Source organism: Erpetoichthys calabaricus, chromosome 15 (genome assembly GCF_900747795.2).
Source record: "Erpetoichthys calabaricus chromosome 15, fErpCal1.3, whole genome shotgun sequence".
NCBI classification, from domain to species: Eukaryota; Metazoa; Chordata; class Cladistia; order Polypteriformes; family Polypteridae; genus Erpetoichthys; species Erpetoichthys calabaricus.
In genome coordinates, this window is record NC_041408.2 from 51,746,836 (window position 1) to 51,755,904 (window position 9,069).

Sequence of the window (9,069 nt, forward strand, 5' to 3'; positions counted from 1 at the left end):
ACACATCTCACTTTAGGGTGCCACAACAAAGGGTCTGAACATTTATTTGAATGAGAGATTTCAGTTTTTGATTTTTAATAAATTTGCAAACTTTTCTGAAAGTATATATTTCCACTTTGCCTTTATGGGTTATTGAATGTAAAATGATTGACAAAAATTGCAAATTTATCCATTTAAAATTAAATCAACGACACAATAAAATGTGCAGAAAATGAAGGCATCTGAAATCTTTCTGAATCCACTGTCATACACGTGCGCCTGGGAGTCACCTTCCTGGACCTGCCAAGGTAAACAGTACCACACCATGTTGAGAGGGGACGCTGTTTCTAATACTTTCTTCTTTCTCAGGTGCATTTTCATTAGGCCCGAGGCACCTTCCATCCCAAGATGGCTCCACCCTTTCTTGTCAGGACACAATAAAAGTGGGCGGTGCTCATAAGTTGGCAGCTCATTCTGGAACTAACTGGCGACAGAGATGGAGCTCCTACTGATGAAATAAACCTTGCACCGCTCCCCGAGCCGGCATGTTTATAATGTGGCTGCCATCCTAGAGCGGCAGCAAAGAGAAAGAAAAAAAATAAAGAAATGATCTGGGGCGCAATTGACCAACAATACTTTCCAAATACACAACCACAAGTTCAGAAATACGCAAGTGAAGGCAGAGTTGAGTTACAAGAAAATTATTATTAACTAGTAAAATAAGACATTGGACACAGTAAACAAACCCCTGTATACATAATACGGCGCTGCAGCGCTGCCACCCTCCCCACACAAATCCCAAAAGAAAACAATTAACAACATACACCCCTAATACACAAATGTAAAAAAAAACAAATTAATGAAGCCAGTGTCCTTTAAATTGTCACTGTTAGAGTTGAACATCTACAGCCTGTTGTGGGGAAGGATGTGCCAAACCATACCTCCTGTTCTGGGAGACATACTACTAAACAGTCCCTTGTGCTGGCCTGTCAGGTCCTCTCCCAAATGCCTACACCTCATTCACAAGAAAATGAAAATAATTTGTCCAGAAATGAACCCAGTTTCCCCTGACTTTTTCTTTTTGAATAGCTTTCCCTCTTGCCTTTTTTCTTTTACGGTGTGTCTGCTTCTACTTTGGCTCAGGTGCTCTCTTCTCCCTTCCCACCTTTCTCCCGCCACAAACAGTATTTACATAAGGTCGGCTCCTCCCCATACAATTTGTTTGGCCCATGTGCTCTCCTCCCCGTGTACCATTGGCCGGACTTACACATTCAGCCATTCCACCTTTAACAGGAATGGGGAATGGTGCAAACTGCCAGTGACACCCACACATATCCATGACATCACATTAGAGTTGGCCGTATTTAAGTTTTCTTGTTGAGTGTGCAGAGGTGCTAAACGAGTTCTGTTTTTATGTTCTTTGGTTCATCACCTACAATCAAATGGAGTAGCCTGGCTTGTGCTACCATTTTTTTTTCTTGGCTCTTTCACAATCAGTCCATCAGTCACACCAGTCAGGCAGTATGCTATTGGCTGTCAGAAAAATGGGCGAGCAAGACTGAGCTGAAAAACCGGTGTTCAGTCAGTAAGTATGACATGAGAGAGAGAGAGAGAGAGAGAGAGAGAGAGAGAGAATGAGGTTAGGAGTATGCACTGATACAGCGTGTTGCCCCACCTACTACATGACGAACTAACTCAGGACCCCAAATTAGGACCAAAGTGCAGGCATGCAATGGGTGATGCCACAGCCCCACACTGGTTCAAATGGAATGGAACAGTCTGAGGTTTTTTATGGTGGCTGGAGTGCCAATCCTGCCACCAACCTCCAAATCTTTCCTGTAAGTTGGAGGACCTACTTGCAGGACTTGGTGCAGATTAACGTCATGCCCAGGACAGAGCAATAGCAGGCCTTGCTCAAGGACCCAATGGAGTAGAGTCACTTCTAGTGTTTACGGAATTTGAACTGGCAACCTTCCGATTGCTGGTACAGATCTCTAGCCTTAAAGTCACCAATGTGACATTGGCTGTGATTTTTTTCAGTCATGTAATTTAACATGGTGTTGCAACTGTGGTTGGCCAATCTGACAAACCCCCAGGACTAGAAGTTGCATAAGGTGACATCGACTTAATAGGAACTGCAGTTGGTCAGCTTTCATTATTGAACATTCTCATGACGCCCCCTCAGTTCCATAAAAATGAATGGAAGTTCAAATAGTTTGAACTTACTTGTGTGCCCATTGTGTCAGTCGACAGCAAAGAAAGACGACAATGGGGACAGTATGGGCTAGCACCCCAGCCTGTGTCTTCCGTGAGTAAGAGACCCGACAAGCTACGGAAAGTCCTAAAGAGAGTTACCCCCAGGAGATCCCTAGAGGGGTCGAGGATGAGATCTCTGATTGGACAGACAAAAGGTTGACGACTCATGTGAACGGACAGACTATGACTACAACATGCATGTGCAGAAAGCTGTGCAAGAACCAACGTGGCCTAAAAATCCATCAGGCCAGAATGAAGTGTTTGGAGCGGGAGAAGGAGGTTCAACGCACAAGTCTTGGACCTGGTGAGGATGCAGGAGGAGCCCGGCCAGGAGGCAACCCACAGAGCCCAGTCCCCCCACACACTTGAGCTTCCCAACCCCAGCAGAGTAGTTCCACAGCAGCAGATTAAGTGGCCTCCAGCCAGTAAACAGAGAGATTGGATACAGTTTGATCAAGACGTGTCCAACATTATCCAAGCCACAGCCAAAGGAGATGTCGACAGGCGACTCCAAATAATGACCACGATCATTGTCAGTTATGCCTCTGAGAGGTTTGGTCAGATGGCGAAGGGTAAGACCAAGTCCACCTCATATAGGCTCTTATTGGGTGCTGTCGTGCACCTGACTTAGTCAGGGGCCCTCATATACTATGAACCGCAGTTCCCTCAACATACGTCAGATATGGCAAGAGCTTTGAACCCTCAAGAAGCAGTACAAGACAACTTCTGATGAGGAAAAGCGGGCATTGGCAGAACATCCTGCAGAAGAAGCTGATGACCCTTCGCAGAGCAGAGTGGCACAGGAAGTGGGAAAGAGGGAGAACGAGGAGGTGGGTGGCCTTTACTGCCAATCCCTTTGGTTTTACGAAAACAACTGCTAGGGATAAGCGCAGTGGGCATCTTGAGTGTTCATCAGAGGAAGTGAAGTGTTTCCTCCAGGACACATTGAGTGATCCTAGGAGGGATCTAGATCTCGATGCCAATAAAGCCCTCATCAATCCAGCCCTCCCAATAACAGCATTCAAGTTGGGTGAGCCGAGTCTGAAGGAGGTTGAGGAAGTCATCAAAGCAGCCCGATTAGTTTTCACTCCAGGCCCGAGTGGTGTACCCTACCTCGTCTGTAAGCACTGCCTGCACTTCTCCAGCACCTATGGAAGATCTTGACGGTGATTTGGCAAAGAGGAAAAGTCACTGACCAGTGGAGGTGTGCTAAGGGAGTTTGGGTCCCTAATAGAGGAGAATTCCAGGAACATCGACCAGTTCTGAATGATCTCCCTGTTGAGTATATAAGGAAAGGTGTTTTTCAACATCATATCCCAAAGACTGACAGAGTTCCTCCTCAAGAATAACTACATCGACTCCTCTGTCCAGAAGGGAGGGATTCCTGGAGTCCCTGGCTGCCTGGAGCACACAGGTGTGGTAACTGAGCTTATCAGAGAAGCTCATGAGAACAAAGGCGAACTTGCTGTGTTGTGGTTGGACCTGGCCAAAACCTATGGGTCACAAGCTGGTTGAGCTCGCACTACACCATGTTCCCAGGAAAATCAAGGATCTGCTCCTGGAATACTATAACAACTTCAGGATAAGGGTCACTTCTGGGTCAGAAATATCAGACTGGCATTGGCTTGGAAAGGGAATAATAACAGGGTGAACCATCTCCATTATTCTTTTTGCCCTTGCCATGAATAAGGTGGTCAAGTCAGTCGAGGTAGAATGCAGAGGGCCCCTGACTAAGTCAGGTGCACGACAGCACCCAATAAGAGCCTATATGGATGGTCTAACCATCACAACAGGTGGATCCTACAAGGACTTCAGAGACTCACCACATGGCAAGGATGAGTTTTAAGCCTTCCAAGTCAAGGTCCATGGTGCTAAAGAAGGGGAAGTACCAATTTGCTATCGCGGGAACAGTCATCCCATCCACCAAAGAGCAGCCAGTCAAGAGTTTGGGGAAAGTCTTTGACTCAAGTCTCAAAGACATAGTTGCCATTCGGAAGTCCACCCAGGAGCTTGGGACGTGACTCACCAAGGTTGATAGGCCTGGCCTGCCTGGTAGGTTTAAAGCCTGGATCTATCAGCACTCAATCCTGCCCTAAGTCCTATGTCCTCTGCTGGTATGTGAGTCCCTTGAAAAGAAGATCAGCAGCTTTCTTCAGAGTTTTCTGGGACTCCCATGCAGCCTCACCAGCACAGCACTGTATGGGACAAGTAACATCCTGTGGCTATCATTTACCAGCCTCACTGAAGAATTCATTGTGGCATGCACCAGAGAAGCCCTACAGTACAGTGACTCCAAGGATTATAAGGTGTCAGCAGCTGGCATTGAGGTGAGGAGAGGCAGGAAATGGAGGGCGGAGAAGGCTGTGGAGGTGGCAGAGTCACGCCTGACACAGAAGGCTCTAGTGGGCACCATGGTAACAGGTAAAGCAGGTCTGGTCTAGTTCCCAAAGACCCAGGTCAGCAATGCCCAGGACAAGGAGAGAATCCATCTACTCCAGGAAGAGGTCCAAGCAGGGGTGGAGGAAGAGAGAGTGAGCAGGGTAGTAGGACTCCGGCAACAGAGTGCATGGACAACGTGGGAAAGTACTCTCCAGTGAAGGATTACCTGGTCGGACATCATGCCGGGAGATTTCTTTCGTGTCCGGTTCCTGGTGCAGACGGTCTATGATGCCCTGCCAAGCGCAGCAAACCTCCACGTCTGGGGGAAGATTGAGACACCCTCCTGTCCACTTTGTTCAGTAAGAGGCTCTCTAGAACATCTACTCAGCAGTTGCCCTAAGGCTCTAGCAGATGGCCACTACCAGTGGCGCCATGACAAGTTGATCTAGGCAGTTGCTGAAAGCTTGGCTACAGTGATCAACACAAGCAAACTCCTCCACGGCTCAAAGAAGGCAGTTACCTTCGTTAAAGCGGGAGAGCAATCCCAGGTAAAAGCAGTAATAACAGGCCTCTTCCACATAGCCTCTGACTGGCAGCTGCAGGCTGACTTGGGAAAGCAGCTGAAGTTCCCGCAGCAAATCGGAACAACATCACTCCAGCCAGACATGATCATTACCTCTGAGGCCTCAAAACAGCTGATCATGATGGAACTGACAGTGCCCTGGGAAGAGTGTATTGAAGAAGCTGATGAGAGGAAATGTGCCAAGTACCAGGAGCTGGTGGAGGAGTGCAGAGACAGTGGCTGGAGGGTACTCTGTGAGCCCATAGAAGTTGGCTGCAGAGGATTTGCAGGACGCTCACTCTGCAGAGTCCTCACACGGCTGGGCATAACAGGAGCGGCCAAAAAGAGGGCCATTAAATCCACAAGTGAAGCTGCAGAGAAAGCCTCAAGGTGGTTTTGGATCAAGAGGGCTGATCTGTGGATCGCTACTGTGATGAAAGTTGGGGTTTGATCAACCCTGGCTGGGTCGCCTGAGCGAGGGTGTATGATGTTACGAGACCTGATGACCTCAGGATACATCACTGGTGATGCATCCCAGTGCATCCAGATAATGTTTCTTATATAGTGGGCACTTTAATTTTCATAGTCTAAGTAATCACCACCTTTAATGTCATTGAAAAAGCTTCTTCCTATTGTGAGCGCCATGCCAATGCTCTGTCACACACGTGCAATTGGGAGACAGCAGAAAAGGCCTGAAGAATAATACATTTTATTTATTAGTAGGCGCCTTTCTAAACACTCAAGGACACTGAACAATAGATAAAACACACATTATGAACAGAACTTTTTCTTTCAGCTGGTCCCGTTAGGGGTTGCCACAACAGATCATCTTCTTCCATATCTTTCTGTCATCAGCATCTTGTTCTGTTACACTCATCACCTGCATGTCCTCTCTCACTACATCCATAAACCTTCACTTAGGCCTTCCTCTTTTCCTCTTCCCTGGCAGCTCTATCCTTAGCATCCTTCTCCCAATATACCCAACATCTCTCCTCTGCACATGTCCAAACCAACGCAATCTCGCCTCTCTGACTTTGTCTCCCAACCGTCCAACTTGAGCTGACCCTCTAATGTACTCATTTCTCATCCTATCCATCCTCGTCACACCCAGTGCAAATCTTAGCATCTTTAACTCTGCCACCTCCAGCTCTGTCTCTTGCTTTCTGGTCAGTGCCACCATCTCCAACCCATATAACATAGCTGGTCTCACTACTGTCCTGTAGACCTTCTCTTTCACTCTTGCTGATACCTGTCTGTCACAAATTACTCCTGACACTCTTCTCCACCCATTCCACCCAGCCTGCACTCTCTTTTTCACCTCTCTTCCACACTCCCCTTTACTCTGTACTGTTGATCCCAAGTATTCAAACTCATTCACCTTCACCAACTCTACTCCCTGCATCCTCACCATTCCACTGACCTCATTTACACACATGTATTCTGTCTTGTTCCTACTGACCTTCATTCCTCTCCTCTCTAGAGCATATCTCCACCTCTCCAGGGTCTCCTCAACCTGCAGTCCTGCACATCCCCCTTATTCTTAAAAATCGGCACCAGTACACTTCTTCTCCACTCCTCAGGCATCCTCTGACTTTCCAAGATTCCATTAAACAATCTGGTTAAAAACTCCACTGCCATCTCTCCTAAACACCTCCCTGCTTCCATAGGTATGTCATCTGGACCAACAGCCTTTCCATTTTTCATCCTCTTCATAGCTGTCCTTACTTCCTCCTTGCTAATCCATTGCACTTCCTGATTCACTATCTCCACATCATCCAACCTCTCTCTCTCTCTCTCTCTCTCTCGTTCTCTTCAATTATCAGCCTCTCAGAGTACTCTTTCCATCTGCTCAACACACGCGTCTCGCTTGTGAGTATATTTCCATCTTTATCCTTTATCACCCTAACCTGCTGCACATCTTTCCCAACTCGATCCCTCTGTCTAGCCAATCGGTACAGGTCCTTTTCTCCCTCCTTAGTGTCCAACCTCTCATACAACTCCTCATACGCTTTTTCTTTAGCCTTTGCCACCTCTCTCTTCACCTTGCACCTTATCTGCTTGTACTCTTGTCTACTTTCTGCATCTCTCTGACTATCCCACTTCTTCTTTGCCATCCTCTTCCTCTGTATACTCTCCTGTATTTCCCCATTCCACCACCAGGTTTCCTTTTCCTCCTTCCTCTTTCCAGATGTTACACCAAGCACCCTTCTTGCTGTCACCCTTACTACATCTGCTGTAGTTCCCCAGCTGCCTGGTAACTCTTCACTGCCACCCAGTGCCTGTCTCACCTCCTTCCTAAACTCAACCTTGCAGTCTTCCTTTTTTAACTTCGACCACTTGATCCTTGGCTCTGCCCTCACTCTCTTCCTCTTCTTGATCTCCAACGTCATCCTACAGACCACCATCCTATGCTGCTTAACTACACTTTCCCCTGCCACCACTTTGCAGTCTTCAATTTCCTTCAGATTGACTCTTCTGCATAGGATGTAATCTACCTGTGTGCATCTTACTCCACTCTTGTACGTAACCCTATGTTCCTCCCTCTTCTTAAAATACGTATTCACCACAGCCATGTCCATCCTTTTGGCAAAATCCACTATCCTCTGACCTTCTTAATTCCTCTCCTTGACACCATACCTACCCATCATCTCCTCGTCTCTACTGTTCCCTTCATCAACATGTCCATTGAAATCCGTTTCAATCACCACTTTCTGTCCCTTGGGTACACTGTTCATCACTTCATCCAACTCACTCCAAAAATCTTCTTTCTCACCCATTGCACACCCAACTTGCGGAGCATATGCACTAACAACATTCATCATCACACCTCCAGTTTCCAGCTTCATAATCATTACTCTGCCTGACACTCTTTTCATCTCCAAAACACTCTTGACATACTGTTCCTTCAGAATAACCCTCCCATCCACACCATGATAGAACAATTTGAATCCACCTCCGATCCACCTGGCCTTACTCCCCTTCCATTTAGTTTCTTGCACACACAATATATCAACCTTCCTTCTCCCCATCATATCTGCTAACTCTCTCCCCTTACCAGTCATACTGCCAACATTCAAAGTTCCTACCCTCAGTTCCACTCTCTTTACTTTCCTCCTCTCCTCCTGCCTCCGGACACGTCTCCCCCCTCTTCTTCTCCTCCTTCTTCTTTGGCCAACAGTAGCCCAATTTCCGCCAGCACCCTGTTGACTAATTACTGGTGACGGTCATTGTTAACCTGGGGCTCGACCGATCCAGTATGGAAATTTGTATTGTTGTCCGCATATTGATTTGGCAAAATTTTACACCAGATGCCCTTCCTGATGTAACCCTCCCCATTTATCCGGGCTTGGGACCGGCATGAAGAAACACACTGGTTTGTGCATCCCCTGTAGCTGGGTTACACATTATAAACAAAAATAAAATACAAAATTTTAAATCAGACAGAGCAACTGTAGTCAAAGAGAAAAAGCAGTCTTAATCAAATTAATTTTAAGTTTAGATTTGAAAACTGAGAATGAATCAATATTTCTAAGCTCATATGGTAGTGAGTTCCAGAGCTGGGGAGAAGAGCAACTGAATGCTCTGCTCCCCATAGTTATAAGACGGATGAAGGGGACAGTCAAGTGAATGGATGAAGAGGATCTAAGGGTGTGGGAGGGAACAGCAACATGGAGGAGGCTGGACAGATATGTAGGGGCAAGGTTGTGGAGAGCCTTAAAAGTTAACAGAAGAATTTTGAATTGAATGTGGAACTTAACTGGAAGCCAAAGAAGCTAGTAATGATGCAGGCAGCTGAATTCTGGACCAGTTGAAGCTTATAAAGAGATTTGCGTCAAAGACCAAAGAAAGGGAACTGCAATAATCCAGACAAGAACTGACAAGGCTATGAACAA

General features: G+C 46.7%; 1 pseudogene; it reads left to right on the forward strand.

The window, feature by feature from the left end:
- Positions 1-2,367: 2,367 nt before the first annotated feature.
- LOC114665666 (uncharacterized) lies at positions 2,368-5,664 on the forward strand (annotated as a pseudogene).
- Positions 5,665-9,069: the final 3,405 nt, after the last annotated feature.